The sequence below is a fragment of the Caretta caretta genome, chromosome 7, assembly GCF_965140235.1.
Source record: "Caretta caretta isolate rCarCar2 chromosome 7, rCarCar1.hap1, whole genome shotgun sequence".
NCBI classification, from domain to species: Eukaryota; Metazoa; Chordata; order Testudines; family Cheloniidae; genus Caretta; species Caretta caretta.
The window spans coordinates 102,535,046-102,560,462 of record NC_134212.1 but is presented as its reverse complement, the minus strand read 5'-3'; the positions used below and the strand labels follow the sequence as shown (position 1 = coordinate 102,560,462).

General features: G+C 40.7%; 1 protein-coding gene across 6 annotated transcripts in view; it reads left to right on the top strand.

The window, feature by feature from the left end:
- PTPRE (protein tyrosine phosphatase receptor type E) overlaps window positions 1-25,417 on the top strand; it is a 270,155-nt gene that overhangs the window by 92,162 nt on the left and 152,576 nt on the right. Inside the window, exon 1 of one of the 6 annotated variants that reach the window (XM_048857791.2) lies at window positions 12,676-12,831. The exons of the other annotated variants lie outside the window; for them this stretch is intronic. The gene's annotated coding sequence lies outside the window, so the exon portion shown is untranslated. Of the gene's footprint in view, window positions 1-12,675; window positions 12,832-25,417 lie in introns of those variants that run through there. 6 annotated transcript variants of the gene reach the window in all.

The following is a 25,417-nucleotide window of genomic DNA, read 5'->3' as shown; positions in this document are numbered from 1 at the left end:
ACCCTTGGATCTTAAGAACAATGAAAAAGCAATCAAGTTCTTAAAAGAAAAATTTTAATTGAAGAAAAAGTAAAAGAATCACCTCTGTAAAATCAGGATGGTAAATACCTTACAGGGTAATCAGATTCAAAACACAGAGAATCCCTCTAGGCAAAACCTTAAGTTACAAAAAGACACAAAACCAGGAATATACATTTCATTCAGCACAACTTATTTTATCAGCCATTTAAACAAAACAGAATCTAATGCATATCTAACTAGATTGCTTATTAACCCTTTATAGGAGTTCTGACCTGCATTCCTGCTTTGATCCCTGCAAAAGCAACACACAGACAGAGAGAGCCTTTGTTTCTCCTTCCCTGCCCCAGCTTTGAAAGTATCTTGTCTCCTCATTGGTCATTTTGGTCAGGTGCCAGCGAGGTTATCCTAGCTTCTTAACCCTTTACAGCTGAAAGGGTTTTTTCTCTGGCCAGGAGGGATTTAAAGGTGTTTATCCTTCCCTTTATATTTATGACAGGCCCCCTGAAAAAAAATTTTGTTTGTGTATTTCTAGTGCCAGTGGGATTTTTTTTTAAATTGCATGTAATCACTGAATGCATACTGTAATGTATTATTAGCTAATTGAGAGAGTCATTTACTATGGATGTAGAATTAGTATGCTAAATTAAAATGTCATCTCAGCTGAATGCATTGTAAAAGGTGGGGAGAATAACATAATTTCTAACAAGTATTTGTCATGTAGCTTTTGTTTTGTTAGCTTGAGGAACAAGGGATTTCCAAAAGGGGTCACTAAGTAACATGGGTTAAATAATGCTCTTGGGAGCTCATAAATAAGCTGCACAGCTTTATGTATTTTTGCTTCTGTTGCTTTGAAACAAACACTTCAATGGAGTTCTAGAAAGGAGCAAGCCTGAGTTGTGTATTTATTAATCCCTACGTGAAACTACCACACGTTACAGAAAGAACACAGCATAACTGAGCAATACAACCAAGAAAAGTGGAGGATGGAACTTATCAAGGAGCATAGTGCAGCTGTGAAGCTGGTCAATTTTGAGATGTTTGTCCCTAAAGGATGACAGTTCCATGAAGCTCCCCTCCACTTATCTTCCTTTATCTTTCCCCAGTCCGGCCTCTGGAACCTGTGCCCCTTCACCTGTTTTCCTTGCTTCGCCTCTTCCAGTGCCTATCTTAAGGAAGAGCTTGGGCCTCTGCTGTGTTTGTAATAAGCCACTGACAACTGTTTAATTGTTACATCACCCAGTGAGCAAATGAATCTGTATCTCTGCTAATCCTGTAGTGTGTGAGGCTGTGATTTTGAAAAGGCCTGGTCTCAGACTAAAAGCAAATATATGTCAATTGTAAGGCACCGTACTAGAAATGCTGAAAATGGTCTTGAAAAATGTCAAAATTCAGCATGTGGGAATGAATAACTCATTATCTAGGCTTGCCAACTAGACCTGAGATTGTATGTGTTTGGGGTTATATTCAGTGACTGAGAATATACTAACCCACCACTGGTATGCACAGTCCATTCTGTTGTCTGTACATTGATTTCTAGGGTTGACTAACTTGCTTCCTTTGTAAACTATCCCCTTTTATCTTTTATTCATGGTGAGTGCATATAAATCTCAGGTAGAATTCTGATCTCTTTCCCCAGAGTTCTTGTCCTTTAAAATAACTCTCTTTCTTTTATGGAATAGACATTAAAATATAGTAGAAATATCAGTTTGGGAAATGGAAACAAATGCGGGAGACAGTTGTATGGACCTGACTTCCCTGCGGTGAACCTTCAGTTTTTGTCACGTGGGACAGAGGAAGATATATGAGTGGAGGGAAGCTAGGCAAAGTGTAGCCATTCCCCAATGGGTTTTGGGAGGCTCCTTGGACAGTTTGAAGTTCACAGTCCGTGCAAGGAAATTTTCTTGCTGCATATCAGGCAGAAGTAATATGTTGTTTTGGAGTGTTCATTGCCATCAAACCTTAAACACTACCTAAGGCCCGTCATACTAGGGTTTAGTTCCTTTTCTTTTGCTACAAATAAACAACTAAACTCCTCTCTGTAGCATACATAATGCTATAATGAATGTTCATCCATATTATCTTGTTTGTGAAGCATACTATTTGAATAATTTTGAATGTCATACACAGTTTTAAAGGTTGCATTACAGTAAGTATCAGAGGAACAGCCGTGTTAGTCTGTATTCGCAAAAAGAAAAGGAGTACTTGTGGCACCTTAGAGACTAACCAATTTATTTGAGCATGAGCTTTCGTGATGAAGTGAGCTGTAGCTCACGAAAGCTCATGCTCAAATAAATTGGTTAGTCTCTAAGGTGCCACAAGTACTCCTTTTCTCTTTACAGTAAGTAGTAGTTAGTTAGCTCAGCAGGAGTAGAAATATTTCCATGCAACAGCCTGATCATGCTTGGTTAGTATTCAGTTCACTCTGACAGTACTGGATTCAGAGGCTAACCTATATGTACAATTGCAGTCACCCTGAGCTAAATTGATTTGACCTCTGTTTTTTAAAATGCACTTTGGATGGAAATGGGTAGCTTTCTTCAACAATTTTTAGGCTATGTGTTACACCTTACACTTTGTATGCATGCTACATTTAAGTAGTGCAGTTTGTTGTCTGGCAAATTGATGTCATTGACATATGTAAGGATCTGCACATGATAGACACTTTATTAAAAATCTAATATTTTAAATCTAATATTTTATTCTCAGCATGGCTCTGGTAATGTGGAATGACTTGTTGTTATTATGAAGGGGAGGAGTTTCAAATGAAGCATGGTGGTTGAAGTAGTCTTTCAGTTGCTTTGTATCTTGTAAAATTTTAAATCGATCTTGCCAAACATAAGACATGTATGTGTCATATCCTTAAGGAAATGTTGATGGGAGTTTTAAAGAAAACCCATTCAATCTAGTTTCCTTTATTAATGAATGAAAAAAATAAATTTGTCCTGAAAATGTGTGGCCCCAAAATGAATGCAAGGTTATAATTCAGTTTGATTTTTGTCCCCACCCTAAATGTGAAACAATTTATGTAAAAAGGATTGGTCAGTTGCATAGGCTGGTCTGGATTTCTTTAAGCTGGGCTCACTTGAACAAGATGACTTTGAATACAGCTAAATGCAAGGTTATACATCTAGGAGCAAAGAATGCAGGTTGATGGAATAGGAAATCATGCTTATATTTATAAATGGGGGGAAAAAACCTTGCATATAATGAGGGATTCATGTCAAAGTTCCTGATGAAGCTAAAAATAAATCTACTGCTCTCTCAAAAATGAGATTTTTGCAACACTGTTTAAATGTCCCAACTCCTCTGCTGAGTGTCCCTCCTGCAAGAAACCTAGAACCCTGGGGCAGGGTGTGGTATAACTGCATACAGGTGCACTACATCAGTCCCCACTTATTTTTTCCTATTCCTTGGTAGGATATTGATATTTACAAGTACTTTTATGACCACCAGGATTGCAAGCAGGGAAGAGGCAAAGAGATGGGAGGAATGGCGACATGTATGTCAAATATAATAAATTTGGCGCTTTTTACTTCTGAGGGAATTCTGTGCCAAAAAAATTAAATATTATATGCACAATATTTTAAAATTCTGCATATTTTATTTGTCAAAATAACACAATATAATCATACCATTTTCAATTATTTCAGTTAAAATCCACAAGTATTTTGAAATAAATTATCAAAAAAATTGAAAATGGTGTAATTATATTGTTGCTGTGTTTCCATGTTATTTTGACAATAAAATATGCAGAACTTTGCAGAATTTACATTTTTAAAATTTTTTGGTGCAGAATTCCCTCAAGCTTACCAGGGTTCTGTGTGGCTCAATCTGGGTGCAGGCAGCTATGTGGGGGGTCTGGATGCAGGTAGAAATCTGGATGCACAGGGTCTCGGTGCGGGGTTCTGGGTGCAGGGGGAATGGGACTCTGCAGGGGAGTCCAGGTGAAGGTGGTTATGGCTCAGTGTGGGAGTAGGCTGGGGGAGTGGGGTTTTGGGGGGGGGAGTCAGGGTGCAGCTGGTTGGAGCTCGGTGGGGTGTGGGTCGAGGTGTGGGGGGCTCTTGATGCATGGGGTGAGGCTCAGCAGGGTGGGGTTTTGAGGGGCTGGGTGGAGGGGTTTCCGGGTGTGGGGGAGGGGTCACTATACAGAGAGCTGGGAAGGGAAGGGAAGGAAAAATAAAACCACAAGAGGTTGTGGAGTTGTAAGGACCCTCACAAGAGATTGATTTAGAATGGCTGTTAAAATGGGTCACTGAAAATCATCACCAACAAGCCACCTTGCAGCAGCAGCTGCTGTGACAGCTCGCTCGCCCAGCAGCAAGGACAGCAGCAGATGAAAAGGGAAGTAGCCACGTGCCAACAGGAGCAACAACAGAATGTTGTCTGTGCTCTGTGGGGAGTCCTGGGAAAGCCATGGACCGGGAGCAGGAAACCTGATCCAGTACATCCTCCAGTTACGTGAATGGCTTAAAAAGTTGCAGGCATTTGCCTGGAAGAACCTATCAGGGGTTCCAATAACACTAGGCAACAGCCTATTACGGAGGAGCATGGCTATGAGTATTCAAGCTGGGGGATTGAGTTCAGAGCACAGACGGTAAGTTATTGGCCTGATGGCAGGGCCGTTCGAGGTGCTGTGATGCATAGGTCTTGTCGATTACAAGGTACAACACCAGGAGAAGAGAAAGGACTCCCCAGTGTTTCTCAAACTTTTGTATTGGTGACCCCTTTAATACAGCGAACCTATGAGTGTGGCCCCCCTTATAGATTAAAAACACTTTTTTTGTATTTAACACTTATAAATGCTGGAGGCAAAGCGGGAATTGGGGGTGGAGGCTGACAGCTCTCGACCCCCTATGTAATAACCTTGTGACCCCCTGAGGGGTCATGACCCCCAGTTTTGAGAACCACTGTACAACATCACCTTAGTAAAGGCCTAGCACGACAGAGAAGCCTTCCTTATCACTCCCCTTGCCACTGATCCTGATCTAGGACCTGAAATTCTGATGACACAGATGGATAACACTGCTAATTGTGGGGCGATACTAGGGATTGAACAAAAGGCCCCTTCCTGGGTGTATGCATCTAACCTACCATCACATTGAGACTGACCCTGGGCAGAAGGTGAGAGAGAACCCTTGGTCCCTGCCCAAGAAGATGTGAGACACTGTTAAGACCAAACTCCAAGCAGGGTGTAGTGGAGAAGTCGTGCAGTGAATTGCAAAGCTCCATAATTCTTGCCCTGAAACACAATGGCACAATGATGTTTTGCTTTGATTTCGGCGAGGTTAATGTGATCTCCAAGTTTGATGTGTACCCTATACCTCGGTGGACGAGGTTCTGGAACTGTTTGGGGAAGCCAGGTATGTGTCTACAATAGACCTTACAAAAGACTATTGGTGGATCACCTTGACTTTAGAATCCAGGAAAAAGACTGTTTGCCATGCCTTTTGGAGTATATCGTTTCCTAACCATGCCGTTTGGGCTGTGGCAACTTCTCAAAGGCTAATGTATCAGTGCTTGTTCCACATGGGCACTATACCATGGCTTAACTGGACGACATAGTCCTATGTCATCCAGCCTGGGACAGCCATCTCTGCCATGTCACCATGGTGCTACAATCAGTTGCCAAAGCTGATCTGATTGCCATCCCAGTTAAGTGTAGGTTTGGAAATAGCAAACCCATGTACTGGGATATACAGTGGGAGGCAGGCATATATGCCCACTTGTAAACAAGGTACAGGACCTGACTAGCTACCCAATACCCACGGCCAAAAAACAAGTCAGACAATTTCTGAGGTTGGCTGGATACAACAGATGCTTCATGCCTAACTTTGCCACTATCGTAGCCCCCTTATGGACCTGATGAGAGATGGGAAACCTAGAAAAGTGCAGTGTTCAATCAAGTATGATACAGCCTTTAAAATGCCAAAGGAGACTTTATGCTGTGATCTAGTGCTCATCAACCGAGATTTCTCAAAGGAATTTATACCTCAGACAGATGCAGACATGGCACTTAGGGTGGTGCTATCCTAGGTCTCCCAATGTCATTTTTGAGAATATGTGATGGGGTGTATATACTCTACACCAAGGTTCGGCAACTTTTGGCACACGGCTCATCAGGGTAATCCACTGGTGGGCCGCGAGACATTTTTTTTGTTTACGTTGACCGTCACAGGCATGGCCCCCCGCAGCTCCCAGTGGCCGCAGTTTGCCATTCCCTGCCAGTGGGCTGTGGAGAGCTGTGCCTGCGGACGGTCAACGTAAACAAAATGTCTCGCAGCCTGCCAACGGATTACCCTGATGGGCTGCGTGCTGAAGGTTGCTGACCCTTGCCATACACTGATGAGGGAGGTGCTAGAGAGGCATTGGGGGCAGGGATAACCCACCATTATGGTCTTTCAATCATGTATGATGGGAGGAAAATGTGGTAAGCTGCAGGGGGAGGAGCAAGTCTGCCCTAAGCAGGAAACTTCTAGAGTGACTCCTGGAGTCACAAGGGGAACTCCCATCCAGGAGATCTTTACCCTGATCCTATGAGGAGGGCAGTGAACTCCCAAGAAGAGTCTTGAGAAGACCTGCAAGGGGTAGGGGCCTCTGGTAAGAAGTAAGGTACTTTGCTGGAGTCACCCAGTGCAAGTAACTGGGCATGATCAGGTTCTCCCATCATCTGGGAAGAAAGCCTTAGGGGACTCCTTTACAGGCTTGTTTGATGGAGATCTTTCTGCACATCTTCTGCTTCCTTTTGGAAACATCTTGTGGTGTATATACGATATGTATTGAATACATGGCTAAAATGTCAGCAGGATATGCAAATATTTTGCCTTTTTATTACTTATTTTATTAACATGTAACCAGGAGGATACTATTTTTTTAAAGTGTGTATTTCAATGATCTTAGAAGGGCGAACCTCATTCTAATACTTTTCTAATTGGACTTGTAGTTCCTATCCAATTGTGAATTAATTCAGAGTATGGTTTTAACATGGCAAAGCTTCAGCAAACATGCTACAATGTGTGAATTGTAGCTTCATCTTGGAGATGATATTGGTGTAATATTCGAGATTATTATATTGACAGTGTATTTTTCTTTGTCATTTTTCATTTTATGGACAAATTCAGCTTATCCTGAAAGAACAGATATGTAACCTGGAAGAATTTTATTTTAGATAGCTTCATACAAGTTAAGCCATAATACTGTACCCAAAGTAGTATGAAATAAATACATGAATTGAAATAAGTCACATTGAAGTTCCCCCATATCTACACTAGAAAGATTGAAAGCTAGTATGTACACCACCCTAGGGGACCGAACACGGCTGGATTAATGCACAGACAAACTAGGCATGTGCCTATAGCCCAAATTCGTATTTTGTGTATGTGTGTGGATTTTTTTAAACCAATGTGGATTTGTGCACTACCTGAAAGAACAGTTCCTTTGCAAATCTGCACCAGAGCATGAGTGGCTAGAGATAGTCTTCTCACACAGCTGAGACTCCTTTGCCATTTCCAACAGAACCAAAGAGAGAGGAGAGGGGATTGGTTTAAAAAAACCCACTTCCTTCTCCAACAGCAGTAAATGAACAAGCTGTGGTGGGAATTTACTGCAGTGGCATGTATGGGAGGGAACATCATAGAAGTGTGTGGTTTTTTGCTTCTTCTTTCCATTTATCAGCTGTTTGTTGTATTCATATCAGAAGGTAGCAGTAGGAGCCCAGAAGTGTATGTTTCCCTTGTGCCCAGTGATCGGTTAATCTGGTCCTGAGTGGACAGATGATTCAATATACTTACTTGGGGAATTTAGACAATCTTTACCTCATTCTCATCTAGTGTTTCAAAGACAAAAATTTCTTTTCTAATGTACTAGGTGAAAATGCTTCTCTTTTTCTGAAAACAGACAATTGCAAAGTTGTTGATACCACTTAGAAGGTGTGAATTGTATTGACACCTGGTTTGTAGTGGGGTGGAGGAGGTGGGTAGAAATTTTGATTGAAAACCTCAATTTAAGCAGACTGATTTCTGCTGATGGCTCAAGGCACCCAGAGACTGCACTATGCAGAGAGCCATGGAATCTATATATATATAAGAATATATATCACACAGAAGAAAGGTAAAGTTGATAGCAATGAATATAAACCAAAAGTTATGAATTGTAGAAAATAGATAAAGGAAACAAAGAGACACAAGGAGAAATCTATGGCCAGTAGAATTAGGGACAATAAGAAGGAGTGTTTTTTAAATATGTTAGGAACGGAAAGAATCCTGACAAAGATATTGGTACATTACTAGATGGAAATAGTAACTTTGTCAATAATAATGCAGAAGAGGTAAAAATGTTCAATAAATATTTCTGTTCCATATTTTTGGGAAAGACAGATGATATAGTCTCATCATATGGTGATAACACTCTTTCCATTCCACTAGTATCTCTGGAGGATGTTAAACAGATGCTATTAAAGTAAGACACTTCGAAATCAGGAGGTCTGGATATCTCTAATCCAAGAGTTTTAAAAGAACTGGCTGAGAAACTCACTAGACCATTAATGTTGATTTTTTAATAAGTCTTCAAGCACTGGGGAAGTTTGAGAAGACTTAAATATTGTTGCAACGTTAGTTTTCTTTCAAATGGATAAACAGGATGCCCTGGGTAATTAGAGGCCTGTCAGCTTTACAATGATCCTGGGCAAAATAATGGAGTTCCTGATGTGGGACTTGATTAGTAAAGAACTAAAGGAGAGTAATGTAACTAATGCCAATCAACATGGGTTTATGGAATATAGAGCCTATCAAATTAACTTGATATCTTTTTTGATGAGATTACAATTTTTGTTGATAAAGGTTCTATTGGTGACTTAATATACGTAAACTACTGTAAGTCATTTGACGTGACTAAAAAACTAAAACAATATAAAATTAACATAGCACACATTAAATGGATTAAAAACTGGCTAACTGATAGATCTCAAAATGTAATTGTAAATGGGGAGTCAACATGAAGCGGGTCTTTCTCCAGTGGAGTCCCACAGTGATTGGTTCTAGGCCCTACACTGTTGAATATTGTTGTCAGTGACCTGGAAGAAAACATAAAATCATCACTGATAAAGTTTGCAGATGACATAAATTGGGGGAGTGGTAGATTATGAAGAGGACAGGTCACTGATCAGAGTGATCTGTATATCACTTCGTAAACTGGGCACAAGCAAACAATATACATTTTAATATAGCTGCATGTAAATGTATACATCTGGGAACAAAGAATGTAGGCCATACTTACATGATCGGGTACCCTTTACTGGGAAGCAGTGACTTTGAAAAGGATTTGGGGTTCATGGTGGACAATCAGATGAATATGAGCTCCCCATGTGACGCTGTGGCCAAAAGAGCTAATGCAATCCTGGGATACATAAATAGAGGATTCTTAAATCAGAGTAGAGAGGTTGTTTGACCTCTGTATTTGGCACTGGTGCGACCGCTGCTGCAATGTTATGTCCAATTTTGGGGCCCGATTTAGGAAGGATGTTGATAAATAAGGATTCAGAAAAGGGCCATGAGACTGACTAAAGGATTAGAAAGACAAGGTGGGTGAGGTAATGTCTTTTATTGGACCTTCTGTTTATCTTCTGTTGGTAAGAGAGACAGACTTTCGAGTTTCCACACAACTCTTCTTCAGGTCTTGGAAACTAACTGATAGTGTCCCTGCTAAATACAAGATGGAACAGATGTGTTAACGACTTATGTTAAACAATAAGATCACAGAGGTGATCACAGAGTAGCATAAGTGGGGGGGAGCGTGGCAGCGGCTGCTCTCCCACCTAGCACAAGTGGCGTCTTTTTAATTGTTTGGCGCCTTTTTAATTTTTACTCACCCGGCGGCGCGTCCTTCACTTGCTTTGGGTCTTCGGCGGCACTAAAGTATGGTGTCACTGTGGTGCTGCCGAAGACCCAGAGCGCCGCCGAGTGAGTACAAGCGGGTGGCACCTTTTTTTAGTCCGCTCCCCCTGTTCGCTCTACGTGGCTACGCCACTGGGAGGTGATTTATGTCCAAAGAATTTGAGTGTTGGGGAAGGGGTTAATGCAAAGGCACTAGTGTCTTTCCACAGTCTGAGGAAAGAATTTACTTCCTGGAACATGAAGAAAGTTATTTTGATGGAGATCTGAAAATACTGCTGCATCTGTGATTTATAAGATGCAGTTTGCTTTTCCCATCTAATATTCCCATTCAGAAGTGTACAGACTTGTCAGTAAATCAGACTAATGTCCACTCATTTCTCGTCCATCAAGAATAATGAAATACGCTTTTTCATCCCTTTAGAAGTGAAGAGAAATATAGAAGTTAGTTTTTAAAATCTGTTCTTTGGACGTCTGTGTTGGGCGTGTTTTAGCAAAGGACTTTGTAACTCAGTTTTGTTGAATTTAGGAGCTTGAGTGTACAGTCCTACTTGCAGCCTGTAAGTAACTGTGTGGGCCCCAAAGCTAAAAGCATTTAAAAGGAGAATACTGAATTAGTTTTAACACAGCAGACCCAATGTTTTTCTCCTCCCTCCTCCTCCACAAACTCTACAATAGAGACTGCTAAAATAAATAGAAGACATACTCAAATAGGACATATCTGTGTATTCAGTTGCGTTATATCTAGGATGCATGGTTCCGCCAAGATGAGCCCTGTTAGATAGCAGTTTGGGGCAAACGGCTGCCTTGCCTTGCTGATTTGAAATTGAAAGACAGAAGAATCTAATTTAGTGTCACTGTTCAAACGGGGATGCCCTTGCAAAGTTCTGTAGCTGTAGTTTTTAATATACCACACAGCAATTGTGGAGATACGTTTCTAATTAACGTTGGTCATAAGGTCAGTGAGGTGCTTAAATGGTCTTGTGTTTAGAATGATAGCCTCTGGCCTTTACTATGTCTAATTTAAGGACTATACATAACGTATTCGTATACTGTAATGTTAAGCTCAGCGATGCGGCAGAATTGTGCAGTTCACTAATGAAGTTTTACATTATAGTAGTGTATACAATTTGTTCAGAAAAACTGTACTGGGTGAAACAAATGGTTTGATTTAAGTTTTTCATATGACCGCCATGGGAAGCGGCAGAACAAGCACAGCGGCTGTACTGCAGCATCACCATGGCAACCATTGGAAATAATGGCACCCTTTGGGAATACCAGAGATCTCAAATTCCGTTGCAGCCAAGTGTTGTTATTAGTCTGTGATTACAGCACTATTAGATTATTGTTTCAAAATTCCTCATCAGTAAAAATAAATTGGAGCTGCTACTTTTCTAAAGCCTCTAGGAAGGTACTTACAAGCAACTAATGCTGCGCTGTCGGTCAGTTAAAAATAAATTGTAAAAAACGCCAGACATAACTGACAAATATAGAGTTAACTACATTCACAGAGCTGTTAGGTGCAAGGCTGAAAGCTGAATAACAGATTCTGCTATGGGTCCTGAATCCTTTGAGTCGTCCCATTGAAATTAATGGATGTACTTGTGAGAGTAAGGGCTACTTTTCATGTGTGTGAAGGCTTACGGGATCAAGGCTGTAGATAGAAAATATCTTGAATAATGACAAGAAAAACTACTGTGCTTCTGTTCTCTGGCTATGCTCTTTAGAGGAAGATGTATTCCTTAGTAAATTCCCAGTGAAAAAATAATTAATAACTCTTCCTCTCCTCACTAAAAAAATTTGTACCTAATTTAAAATATGGAAGTAGGATTTGTGTTTTCTTTATTTAAATATTGGAAAATTTAGCCACACTATTATATTTTATTTTGAGCAGTTTTGCTAGTTTGCAGTTTACTCTAGATGCATCTTCATATTCAAAAAAGTGAATGTGGTGTTTTTTGTCATTTACTGAGATAATTGATTTACTTTTTCTTTTTTCATACTATTCGCTATAAGATTAAAAAAAGTTTTAAATGCATTTAAGTAATTACAAGAGATGTGCTAACTGAAGCAATGCCTACTTTTGCATAGATGTATTATTTGATGCCTTACTTTGTGGTGGTAAGAAATTACACGATATTTCTGAAAACAGTAACACATTTAATAGCCCAAGTGTGCTTTAAAGTGATAGTTCTATTTTTTATGTTCCTGCTAGATTAAAATAATGTAAAGAAATGTGAAAGTTCTAAAGCAGTCTTATGTAAATTGAAAATGAAATTCACCTGGCAAAAAGATAACTGTTTAAAAGTATGGGGTGTGGGAACTAAGTTTATGCACTCAGAGGAATAGTGCCACTTTTATATTGTGTCATTCATTTATCACCTTGCTTCAAGCTGCTTCCGTTTACTGATTTGTGCTTTTGAATCTCAGGAGGTTGAGAGTAATTCCAGTATTGCTCCCCTAAGATTCTTTTTGCAAGCCTGTATTATACTGAAGGGTTTTGATTACACAGCTGGGATTCTATACTGTGTCTGCAAGCAATAAGGTTGTATTGATATAACTAGCTACATTAATTTCTACACTGCATTTATTATTGACCTCATTTCTTCTTTACTTTGTTTAATCACAGTTAATGATGGGTCTTTTTTTTTTAAGTTAGTTCAATTGAAGATTAAGAGATTGTTTCACTTTATTTCCTGCTGCTGAATTTTATCTACTAAACTTTGGTTACTGTTGAAAAAGGGAGGGAAGGTAGGAGAAAGCATGAGAGCCAACAGCCAGAGAATGAAAACTGTGAAGGAGATGCATCTGTCTATAATATTTTGAACACACATCAATAGACTGGTTGGATGCTTTAAGATTTTATGCTGTGGTTATGGATTTGAATGAATTGATCATCTAAATACTAATCAGCCTACATTTCCATGTGAGTATCTTTATAGATGAAGATTTAAAATGTTCAAGTGATAAAGGGTTGCAGTTACATTCCATCAGTTAAAGTACTGTTTATACTAGGGGAATAAATGTATCCTACAGCAATGATTTAATAATGCAGTGGCTATTTTGCTGTTCAGTATTTCAGATAATTAGTATAGTGTGTATTTTAAACTATTATTTGGTATTATACCAATTTTTCGTGACTAACTTGTTTCATCTTTTATTGTTATTTATTTGGCTGTTAGTGTTTGGCATGTATGTATTCATGGATTTACATAAAACATACTTGCATTTTATTTTATGATACTCTGCATTTTTCACACATTGAAGGATTTATTCTGTAAAATGTTATGCTATAATTCACCTGGTTTGAACAATTTTGCTGTTCCAAATTAAAACAAGCATTTCAGTGAGACATCTGATTTATGAAAGCTAACTTAGCCATTGAATTGGAATTTGATAGCACAATATTAAGGTTGAAATGTGAAGGGAGACTAGAGTTTTTTCTCCTTGTTTCATTAAAAGTTGTTACTGTGAACTCCTATGTGGGCAATGCATTTATAGTTTCATTAAAGTAAATATCATGATGTGCTTTTTTTAGTATCAAGATACTTGATGAACCCTTGAAACTTGCATCCGATTAGTAGACTGACTGTCAGATAGGTACATCTGTATTTCCAGAAATATACTGTAGAAGTATCATAAACACATTGTCTGCTCAGATAAATGCCGTAACTGGCCTAATGAATAGAAATGCTATATTTGTTTATTTTTAATTTTTATGATATATTTAGCTAGCCAGTATTTGAGATTTTTATTAAATAGACCACTAATGCTGTAATGGGTGTGTGTATATATATATATATGTGTATATAACAGGGATCGGCAACCTTTGGCACGTGGCCCATCAGGGAAATCTGCTGGTGGGCCGGGATGGTTTGTTTACCTGCAGCGTCCGCAGGTTCGGCCGATTGCAGCTCCCACTGGCTGTGGTTCACCATTCCAGGCCAATGGGGGCTGCAGGAAGTGGTGGCCAGCACATCCCTCGGCCCGTGCTGCTTCCCACAGCCCCCATTGGCCTGGAACGGCGAACTGCGGTGAATGGCAGCTGCAATCGGCTGAAGCGGCGGACGCTGAAGGTAAACAAACTGTCCCGGCCACCAGCGGATTTCCCTGATGGGCCACGTGCCATAGGTTACTGATCCCTGGTGTATAATATAGTGAATTTCCCCAGAGCAGCATACAATCTGGAAAAGTTGTATTATATACTATTTTATAACGTGATATTGATTCATATGTAGCTTTTCTGTCACAAGGAATGTGTAACAGATTTTTACGTTGAGATTGAAATTGTCTATCCTAAGATTATTTATAAGGAAAGTACATATGCAACAGTATACAGGAGATATAGTTCTGTGTTAGGGTTTTGGTGACAAAACTACTGTGACTAACTTCATTTGAACTCAGGCTGAAACAGTTCATGTTCCCATGTTTTTTTAAATTCCTCCATTTTTTTTCCGTCAAAGTTTTAAGGATATTAATGGAAACTGTAAGATAAAGCAGGGAGTTCTCAAGTTTTCTCTGCAGGAGCCCATGTTCAACCGCTCAACAGCTCTCTTTAAATGCACTCCAGTATCCTGTGTGCTCTTCACAGGAGATGCAGCCACAACTGGTACAGTTGGCACAAGCAGAAATAGTATCTTTGATGCTGCAGGCTGTTCAGTTACATGTGCATGACTCATTCTGTTTCCGCAAAATCAGAGAGAGGATTTTGAGCTAGGCTTGTCATCCCCATTAACAAATAACTGCTGATGGCCACCTTTGGTGTTGCAACCCACAAACTGAGAAGAACTGTGAATAAGCTATTCAACTACTACTGTGGAATAGAGCTACCCCAATTAGTCCAATCTGGATTTTCTATTAATCGAGGGTGATAATCACTTCCCCATGATAGAAAAAAGGTGGAATTCTAAAACTGCACCCACCCTTTTATACTGAGTTTTCCCAATACATTTGCTTATTCCTGCTATGCCTTGATAGTGGTTCTGATAGTAACACTTGTCCTATGCTAGAAGAGCAAGGGGTCTCATCTGGCTGCAGTACCATTCTATAATGAACCTGTCGGACAAGCAAAATCAATGCTGTGCTCATATCATAAAATGTCTCCAAATGCAGACAGTTTCATGAATGGGAAAGATTGCTGCTATGTATCCAATATCCTTCTATCTTGGAAAGATGAAGTACACTACATTGTGGGAGAGAATTACAAGTAAAGATTAAATGATTAATTCTCTCATAGAAAAGTACTGTACTGGAACACCATTAATGGTACATGCTCTCAAAAAGACATATAGAGACAGTCATAAACTACAGGAAAGTGTATAAAGAGGTTTGAAGGTGAAATTAGAGGAGTATTGGATCAGTGGCTGAGGGGAAGAGGGAGTGAGCTCTGGATGGGGCAGGGCAGGAAGCAGAATGAGTGGCAAGTAGTTGTCCTGGGGACCAGAAGAGTGAAGTGGCATGAGCCTGTGAACAGTACTGATAGACTGAAAGATTAAAAATAACCTTGTGAAGAAGATGAAGGGAGAGAGAGATGGTGTGAGCTGTAGTCATGTAATGTTAATGGTGGACTTTACACTACATTTTTGTTCTTTTTAATTACTGTTTTATCTTTAAATCCTTCTAAAGGTCTTGACAGAAAATAAAAATCAAGTCTTGCTGAACACAAGCCATACTTAGGGAGACATGTTCTTTTTAATTGTCCATTTAGAGATTCATCATGAGAGAAACATCTGTGGTTTAAAACAAAAAAAGTTAACCCTCAAACAATATATCTTACAAATAACTAAGGAGAGAGAGAGAGAACAGAGTTGTCATATATTGAGCAGAGAATGTAAATGAAATGGGAAAGTAAAGTACAGACCAGTTTAAATAACTACTGCAATATTTTGTTGAAATTAAAAGTATACTTTAGATTTGTAAAAGAGAGATATATCTCCATTAATTCTTTTAGTGTAACACATAAGCAGATATTAGAAGTCTGGGATTTTGTCTGTTTTAGAATTAGAGTTGAAGAAATAAAGCTAAAACTAATTAGTACAAATGTTGCATTATTAATTGAAATAGTTAGAATTTACATTCCAAACTTATTATGTAATGTAGAGAGACAAGGTGGGTGAGGTAATATCTTTTATTGGACCAACTTCTGTTGGTGGAAGAGTGAAGCTTCACAGATTTCTTCTTTAGATCTTTCGAGCTCTGTGAAGCTCAGAAGTTGGTCCAATAAAAGATATTCCCTCACCCACCTTGTCTCTCTCTCGTATCTTGGGACCAACCCAGCTACAACAGCAGTGCAAACGACATACAAGTTAGCACAGTAGGATGCAACTGGTAATGGCTAGTGGTGTTTAATTTAGAGTTTAATTTAATTTAATTGAGAATGTCGCCCTTTGTAGATATATATTTTAAACAAGGCAGAGCTTTTGTTGGGACTATTCAATTTATAACTGGTATGTCAATCCTTTCAGGAGTTTGGTTTTTCAGCCCTGGCACCTTCCAGGAAGTTGAGGGGAAAGGTGGTCTTGTTTGGATTCTGGAGTAGCAACTCAGATCTGGGTTCAGTTCCTGGCTCTGCCACAGACTTCCTGAGTTACCTTGGGCTCCTCAGTCACTTAAGGGCAGATTTTAAAAGGTGTGTAGGTGCCTTAATGGGAGTTTAAGTGCCTAGGTGCTTTTGAAAATCCCACTGAGCACCTATCTGCCTTTAGACACCTAAATCCCTTTAAAAATCTGGCCCTTAATATCACTGTGCCTTAGCTCCCCATCTGTAAAGTGGAGATGATAATTCTTCTCTCCCACCCTTTGTCTGCCTTGTCTATTTAGAATTTTTTAGGGGTTTTGTTGCAATATGTTTGCATAGTGCCTAGCACAATGGGGTCTTTATCTCAGTTGGGGCCTGCATATGCTACCATAATACAAATAAATAATAAATATGTAAGTATAAATGCTCATTTCTAGAAGCGAGTATTGAGCACTGGGCATTACTGTAAGGCTGTCAGCTCTGTCCTCAAAAGAATTAAAGGGGTCAGAAACTATCTGACTCCAATTAACCTATGACCTACTTTTACAAAAAATTGATAATCAGGATATGTTCTTCATGACTTATCTGTGAATTTATATAAACTCTACGGTGTGAAGATTTAAGTATCCACCTACCCCAAATAGTTATGAAGAAAATATCCTGGTTTTTAATTCTTTGCAAAAACATGTTCAAGTGTTCTTATATTCAGATCACTTTTCTGGGGAGGTCTGACCAAATAGACTTGGTCCACTAGTATAGTCTGCAGATTGATTTATGATCATTACCAAAGAGATTTCGTTTCCACACCATGGCTAAGTGTTACTTTCAGATTGCTTCATTTGCAGATAAAGATCAACTTCCTTTCCACTGAGCTTTGCTTTTAGGTAGTTTTTGAAAATGCACATGCAAAAACAGGATTGTGAATAATTCTACTTGGAGCTTTTGGAAAGATCTTGTAATGTCAGAACTACTGTCCTGTGCAAGGGTGCAGTCTGTACGTCCCACTGTGTCTGACTAGATTTGCTGGCCACTGCAGAGGGGTTACATTGCCATGCTGTCACACTATCCCCTTTGATAGGCTAGCTCTGCTTCCAAGTGTTAATATGGAACTGTAGCTCTGCTCCCTGGCCATGTTGTGGCAATGCCAGCGTAGGACTTCAAGGGGATAGAAACCTTCTTGTGCCTTCTCTCACTCCGTGGTTCCAAGCACGGCCAGACACAGTCTTACCCTTAGGCATTATTACCTCAGTAGCTGATTTGAAAAGTATCGTTTCAGTTCACTCGTAATATATTTAAAGTAAACACGACTCACTATTAAATTCCAGATTTGGAGACTATGAATTTAATTACAGGAAATTTTGCTTTCTGCGTGGAAATTAGTGATCAGAGCTATGTTCCTTAAGAGAACTTGCTGAACAGAGATTTTCAGCCTTTTAAAAATATCTTAGGAACCACATGCAGTACTACTTGAACTGTATTGTATAACTACAATTTCAGGAGTTTTCACTAAATCAAAGGAGGTGAAGAAAACTTCACTTCAAAAAAACAAGTTATGTTAATTTTAATCTTATGATTAGGTTCTTCTGAAGAACAGAAGTGTATTTTGTTTCATGATATCTGCCTTTCTTTAAGCTGAGTTTTCTATAAAAGAACAAATCTCTGACTCTTTCTTTCTATCAGTAAAACTTGAATTTTGCTATGGTTTTCCTTTGTTTATCTTTATCCCAGAAAGAGTTGACACCTGAGCAGATTAGTTCCATAGGCAATTTATTTTCCTGGGAGGTGGGAAATTATTTTTCTGATTACACAGAAAGGCAGGGTTCCTTTTAATACATAATTTTGACACTATTAAAAACAGTGATTAAATAGCTTTTCTTGAAAAGTAAACTCATCTAAGACCACTATAGGAATCTTAACAATATGTTAGAAAGGTTTTTGGGTATATTAACTTCCTCTGTTATCTGTTTTATTAACGATTTAATTAATAATTTAATATGGCGCAATTGAGTGTGACTTGTGGGCTCATTTTTAGTTGTCATTCAAATTCGAGACCTAGAAATTCAGCCAAATATCTCTCATGGCCTGAAATTAAAAACACCGTCTTTGACCACGATTCGCATGGCTGAGCCCATTCCAGGTTCCCCACCATACTACAGCGGAAGCCCCTCTGCTGAAACCAAAGAGAACCTCTTTCTCTGAGGCTATGTGTACTCTAGAAGTGCTGCAGCAGCACAGCTGCGGTTCTGCCCCTGTGGTGTAAATGCTTACTACAGCGACGGAAAGAGTTCTTTCATCGCTGTGCTAAATCTACCTCTCTGAAGGGCAGTAGCTAGGTCGACAGAAAATTTTTTCCATCCATCTAGCAGCGTCTATATCAGGGCTTAGATTGGCTTAACTGCATCACACAGGGCATGACATTTTTCACAGCCCTGAGTGATGTCGTTAAACGGACTGAACTCCGTAATGTAGAACAGCCCTGAGCTTGTTTACTCTAGGAAGTTTTTCTGCTTTATGGTATGGGGCATGGCCACACTAGAAACTTCAAAGCGCTGCCACGGGAGCGCTCCCGCAGCAGTGCTTTGAAGTGCGAGTGTGGTCACGCACGACCGCTGGGAGAGAGGTCTCCCAGCGCTCCTGGGAATCCACCTCCACATGGGGATTAGCTCCGAGCGCTGGGAGCCTCTCCACACTAGCACTGTAAATCATTCAGACTTGCTGCACTCGGGGTGATTTTTCATGGGGGGTGAAGGTTCATGATAGTGCAGATGCAGAGCGGCTCCTCAACCTGGTTCTACTCTGTAACCTGTCATGATGATCTCCAGTCTAGAAATGTACGGATATTGAGTGACCTCATCCTTTTCCTTGATCCTATCCCTCCCTGCCATGGGCCTTCTAGCAGAGAGAGGCAGGTCACATAAGGAAAACTGTGAAGGAGCCTCCATTCCTTGATACTCATGAGCTAGCTAGAGGCTGGGTTGGGATGACAATCAGGAAACACAGCTACATTTGTAATTGCACAGTAGACACCAGGGCCTAGCTGATTTGCTACCGCTTTGGATGTTGTTCTGAAGGAAGGTGGGGGAAATTCAGAAGTTATTCAGGGGTATTATCTGTGTGTCTGTAAAGTCCTAAGGAAAAGCTACATCTGTATATTGAAATAAAAGCATATGCACATATATCTAAATGTCTGTGTAACTCATGCTAACAGTGTGTGGATCTTGGTCTCTTTCTAGTGACTAGTCCATATGCAGAGGTTTGAGTTTGCTACTGCCTCTGAACTAATGGACCTTGTTCTTTTGATTAGGCAGGAGACGCTTATACTTTGAACTGAGAATTCTGGATCTTAATCTCCACAGGGCTACGTCAAGGGGTATCCTTACAGGTGGTGCTGATAATGCCATATTCATGGTTGAACTCAGGACTTGGGGACCTAAAAGTATGAACTTCTACTTTCTGAGCTAAAGAAGAAGGTACATTAGCTCAGAGGCAATAGCAGATTCATAAATGTCTATATGTAGACGATGCAGTGTAGTTGTAGCTGTATCGGTCCCAAGATATTAGAGCAGAGATGCGCAAACTACGGCCTGTGGGACCGTCCTGTGCGGCCCCTGAGCTACTGGCCCGGGAGGCTCGCCCCTGAGTGACATGGTAAGGGGGCGGTGGCGGCGGTTGGCGGGTTGGGTAGGGGGTTCTGGGGAGCAGTCAGGGGACAGGGAGCAGGGGGGCGGTTAGGGGCGGAGGGTCCCGGGGGGAAGTCAGGGAGCAGGGAAGATTGGATAGGGCGGAGGTTCTGGGGCAGTCGGGGAACAGGGGGGATTGGATAGGCTGTGGGAGTCCCGGGGGGGCCTGTCAGGGGGTGAGGGTGTAGACAGAGGATGGGGCAGTCAGGGTACATGGAGCAGGGGGGTTGGATAGGGAGTGGGGTCCCAGGGGGCAGTTTGGGATGGGGCTCCCAGAAGGGGGCAGTCAGGGGACAAGGAGCAGAGGGGGCTGGATGGGTCTGGGGTTCTGAGGGGGACAGTCAGGGGGCGGGAAGTGGCAGGGGACTAATAGGGGGTGGGGGTCAGGCTGTTTGGGGGCACAGCCTTCCCTACCTGGCCCTCCATACAGTTTTGCACCCCGATGTGGCCCTCAGGCCAAAAAGTTTGCCCACTCCTGTAACAGAGACAAGGTAATATCTTCTATTGGAACAACTTCTGTTAGTGAGGGAGAGAAGATTTTGAGCCACACAGAGCTCTTCTTCAGGTCTTGGAAAGGAACTCTGTGTTACAGCAAAATGCAAGGTGGAACAGGTTGCCTTTGAAGATGAGAACTGATAGGTTAGATATAGAGTGATTGCTTTATGAAGAGTGTTCACACACAGGTGATAGCGTGTTTTAGTCTTTTATCATTTGCTTCTGTGAGTTCATTCAAGAGCATAGTGATTATTACTACTCCCAGTGATTACTAATCAAAGTTGCAGAAACTATGTGAAGCCTGCATCCCAAGCAAGGGGAGAAAATTCGTAGGGAAAATTCGCAGGCCAACCTGGATCAGCAAGTATCTCAAACAGGATATTAAGAGAAAGCAAAAAGCCTGTAAGGAATGGAAGATGGAGTGGATCAGCAATGAAAACCGCTTCTTGAAAGTGAGAAAGTATAGGGCAAAAGTGAGAACTGCCAAGAGCCGCACACAGTTGGACCTTGAAAAGGAAATTAAACCCAATAGTAAAAGATTTTATAGCCTTATCAATAAAATAAAACAAGGAAAAAAGAAGTTGGACCGCTAAGCACTGAGGATGGGGGTGGAGATTAAAGAAATTCTTGGCATGGTAATTAATAAGGGTAATGAGGAATTTAGGGGTAGTGGCAGGGTGGTAATGGAAAAGAAGATATGGAAGTAGAAATTACCACATCCAAGCTGGCTGTCAAACTCAGACAGTTTAATGGGACCATGTCAGGGGCTTGGACAATCTCCATTCAAGAGTATTAAAGGAACTGGCATGTGAAATTGCAAACTGAATTGCAAGGATTTTTAATGAATCCTTAAACTTGGGGATCATATCCTATGACTGGAGAATTGCTAATATAGTACCTATTTTTAAGAGAGGGGGAAAAGTGATTGGGAAATGTTGGTTTGACCTCAATTGTATGTAAGGTCTTGGAATAAATTTTGAAGGAGAAAGTAGTTTAGGACAAAGAGGTACACGATAACTGGGATAAAATACAACCTGATCTCTTTCTTTGGGAAGATAACTGATTTTTTAGACAAAGGAAATACAGTAGATCGAATCTACTTGGATATAGGTGAGACAATTGATACAGTTCCATATGGGAGATTATTAGTTAAATTGGAGAAAATGGGGATTGAAAGATGGATAAGGAACTGGTTAAAGGAGTGACTACAATGGCTCATACTGACGGGTGAACTGTCAGGCTGGAGGGAGGTTACTAGTGGAGTTCCACAAGGATCGGTTTGGGGATCAGTCTTCATTAATATTTTTATTAATGACCTTGGCACAAAAAGTGGGAATGTGCTAATGAAATTTGCATATGACATACAAATGGGAGGTATTACCAATACAGAGGAGGACTGGAATATCATACAAGAAGATCTTGATGACCTTGTAAACTGGAGCAATAGAAATGGGATGAAATTTAATCGTGCAAAGTACAAGATCATACATTTAGGGACTAATGAGAAGAATTTTTGCTTTAAGTTTGGGCCATATCAGTTAGAAGCAACAAAGGAGGAGAAAGACCTGGGTGTATTGATTGATCACAGGATGACTATAAGTGGCCAATGTGATGCAGCCATGAAAAAAAGGCTAATGCAATCTTAGGATGCATCAAGTGAGGTATTTCCAGTAGAGATAGGGAAGTGTTAGTACCATTAGACAAGGCACTAGTGAGACCTCATCTGGAATGCTGTGTGCAATTCTAGTCTCCCATGTTTAAGAAAGATTAATTCTAACTGGTACAGGTGCAGAGAAGGGCCACCAGGATGATCAGAAGAATGGAAAACCTACCTTATGAGAGGAGACTCAAAAAGCTTGTCTTGTTTAGTCTAACCAAAAGAAGGCTGAGGGGAAATATGATTGCTCTCTATAAATACATCAGCAGCATAAATACCTGGGATGGAGAGGAGTTATTTAAGTTAAGCTCCAATATTGACACAAGAACAAATGGATATAAATAGCATCAACAAGTTCAGGCTTGAAATTAAATGAATGCTCACAGTCATTCTGGAAGGGCATAACGATTGGGGTCCCACAGGGGTCAGTTCTGGGTCCGGTTCTGTTCAATATCTTCATCAGTGATTTAGATAATGGCATAGAGAGTACATTTATAAAGTTTGTGGACGATACCAAGATGGGAGGGGTGTAAGTGCTTTGGAGGATAGGATTATAATTCAAAATTATCTGAACAAACTGGAGAAATGGTCTGAAGTAAATAGGATGAAATTCAGTAAGGACAAATGCAAAGTACTCCACTTAGGAAGGAACAATCAGATGCACACATACAAAATGGGGAATGACTGCCTAAGAAGGAGTACTGCAGAAAGGGATCTGGGAGTCGAAGTGGACCACAAGCTAAATATGAGTCAACAGTGTAACACTATGCAAAAAAAGCAAACATCATTCTGGGATGTATTAGCAGAACTGTTGTAAGTAAGACACGAGAAGTAATTCTTCTGCTCTACTCTATGCTGGTTAGGCCTCAGCTGGAGTATTGTGTCCCGTTCTGGATGCCACATTTCAGGAAAGATGTGGACAAGCTGGAGGAAGTCCAGAAAAGAGCAATACCAATGATTGAAGGTCTAGAAAACATGACCTATGAGGGACAATTGAAAAAAATTGGGTTTGTTTGGTCTGGAAACCAAAAAAATGAGAGGAAACATCATAGTTTTCAAGGACTTAAAAGGTTATGAGGAGGGGGGAAAAATTGTTGTTCTTAACTGCTGAGAATAGGACAAGAAGCAATAGGCTTAAATTGAAGCAAGGGAGGTTTAGGTTGGACATCAGGAAAAACTTAACTGTGAGGGTGATTAAGCTCTGGAATGAATTGCCTAGGAAGGTTGTGGAATCTCCATCATTGGAGATTTTTAAGAGCAGGTTAGACAAACACCTGTCAGGGATGATTTAGATAATACTGAGTCCTGCCATGAATGCAGGGGACTGGACTAGATGACCTCTCGAAGTCCCTTCCAGTCCTATGATTCTATAAAGTTTTGAACCATCACAGGAATAAAGTTCTGGACCAGCCTTCCAAGGGGAGCAGTGGGGGCAAAAAACCTAACTGGCTTCAAGACTGCGCTTGATAATTTTATGGAGGGGATGGTATGATGGGACTGCCTACAGTGGCATGTAGCCAATCTGTGATTATTAGCAAATATCTCCAGAGGCTGGAAATGAGACACTAGATGGGGTAGGCTCTGAGTTACCATGGAGAATTCTTTCCCAGGTGTCTGGCTGTTGGGTCTTGCCAAAATGTTCAGGGTCCAACTGACTACCATATTTGGGGTTGGGAAGGAATTTTCTCTCTGGTCAGATTGACAGACCTTGTGGATTTTTTGCCTTCCCCTGCAGCATGGGGCATGGGTTACTTGCAGGTTTAAACAAGAGCAAAGGGTTCTCAAACTTCATTGCACCATGACCTCTTTCTGACAACAAAAATTGCTACACGACCCCAGGAGAGGGGACTGAAGCCTGAACCTGCCTGAGCCCTGCTGCCCCAAGTTGGGGGCCCAAGTCCAAGCCCCACCACTCTGGGTGGGGAGGCCAAAGCCCAAGGGTTTCAGCACAGGCAGGGAGCCTGTAACCTCAGGCACGCTGCTGAGGGCTGAAGCCTTCAGGCTTTGGCTTTGGCCCCAGGTAATGGGGCTCAAGCTTTGGCCCTGGGTGGTTGGGCTCAGGTTTTGGGCTCAGCAAGTCCAAGACAGTCCTGGTGACCCCATGAAAACAGGGTTGTGACCCACTTTGGGATCCCGACCCATCATTTGAGAACTGCTGAATGGTGGGTTTTCTGTACCTTTAAGTCTTTAAATCATGATTTAAGGACTTCAGTATTTCAGCCAGAGGTTAGGGGTCTTTTACAGGAGTGGGTGGGTGAGGTTCTGTGGCTTTCAGTGTTCAGAAACTTAGACTGGGTGATCACAATAGTCCCTTCTGGCCTTGAAGTCTTTAAGTCTATGAATACCATATTACTACCAGATGGTAATGACTTTTTTTTGTCACTATTGGCTGAGGCAGAATTTGAGAGACAACCTAAAGGCCTAAATTAAAAAATCTGGAAAGTATTTTAAGTAAGATAATTATTTTGGGAAGATGGTAAGGAGTGATTAGATAACCAGAATTTTGTTTGTTAAACTTCAGACTTGCCATGGACTTAATCCTCAAAACAACAAATGCTCACAAGATGTAAGAAATTTTGTTCGTTCACAAATAAAGGTTTGAGTAATTGAACACGACATACTGGCCAGGCAGAGTTGTTTCAGTTTTGTTACAGTTTTAGAGTATGCATCTGGATCTATAGAAACATGCGTTTTTAAAGAAATGAGTTTCTGAGGATTTTCTTTCATGTGTCAAAGGTGCTTGTTTTCACTGAAGTCTATATCCATTACATGTTTAAAGTTAAAAAAGCTAACCTATTTTAGTTAAGCAGAAAAAGCTTCTTAATTGTTTAAGAAGAAAAACATTTCCCCCTCCACACTTGCGTACCTCAAAGACTCATCCTATATTTGTTAAAACTTCACAAAACAGTCACTTGCAGCTGATTAAACGGAGGGCTTGTCTATACTTTTGGCGCAGTTGCGCTGCTATAGCACTTAGCGGCGACACTACCTATGCCAAAGGGAGAGCTTCTGAGTGATGTAGTTATACTGACATCAGTCTGTAGTGTAGAGCAAACCTGAGACTAAACATTTTCAGCCCAACTCAAACATTTTGGAGGCTTGGTCTACCCTGTGTTACTCAGAGCTGTGGAAAACGCACACCCCTGTGCGAAGTAGTTATACC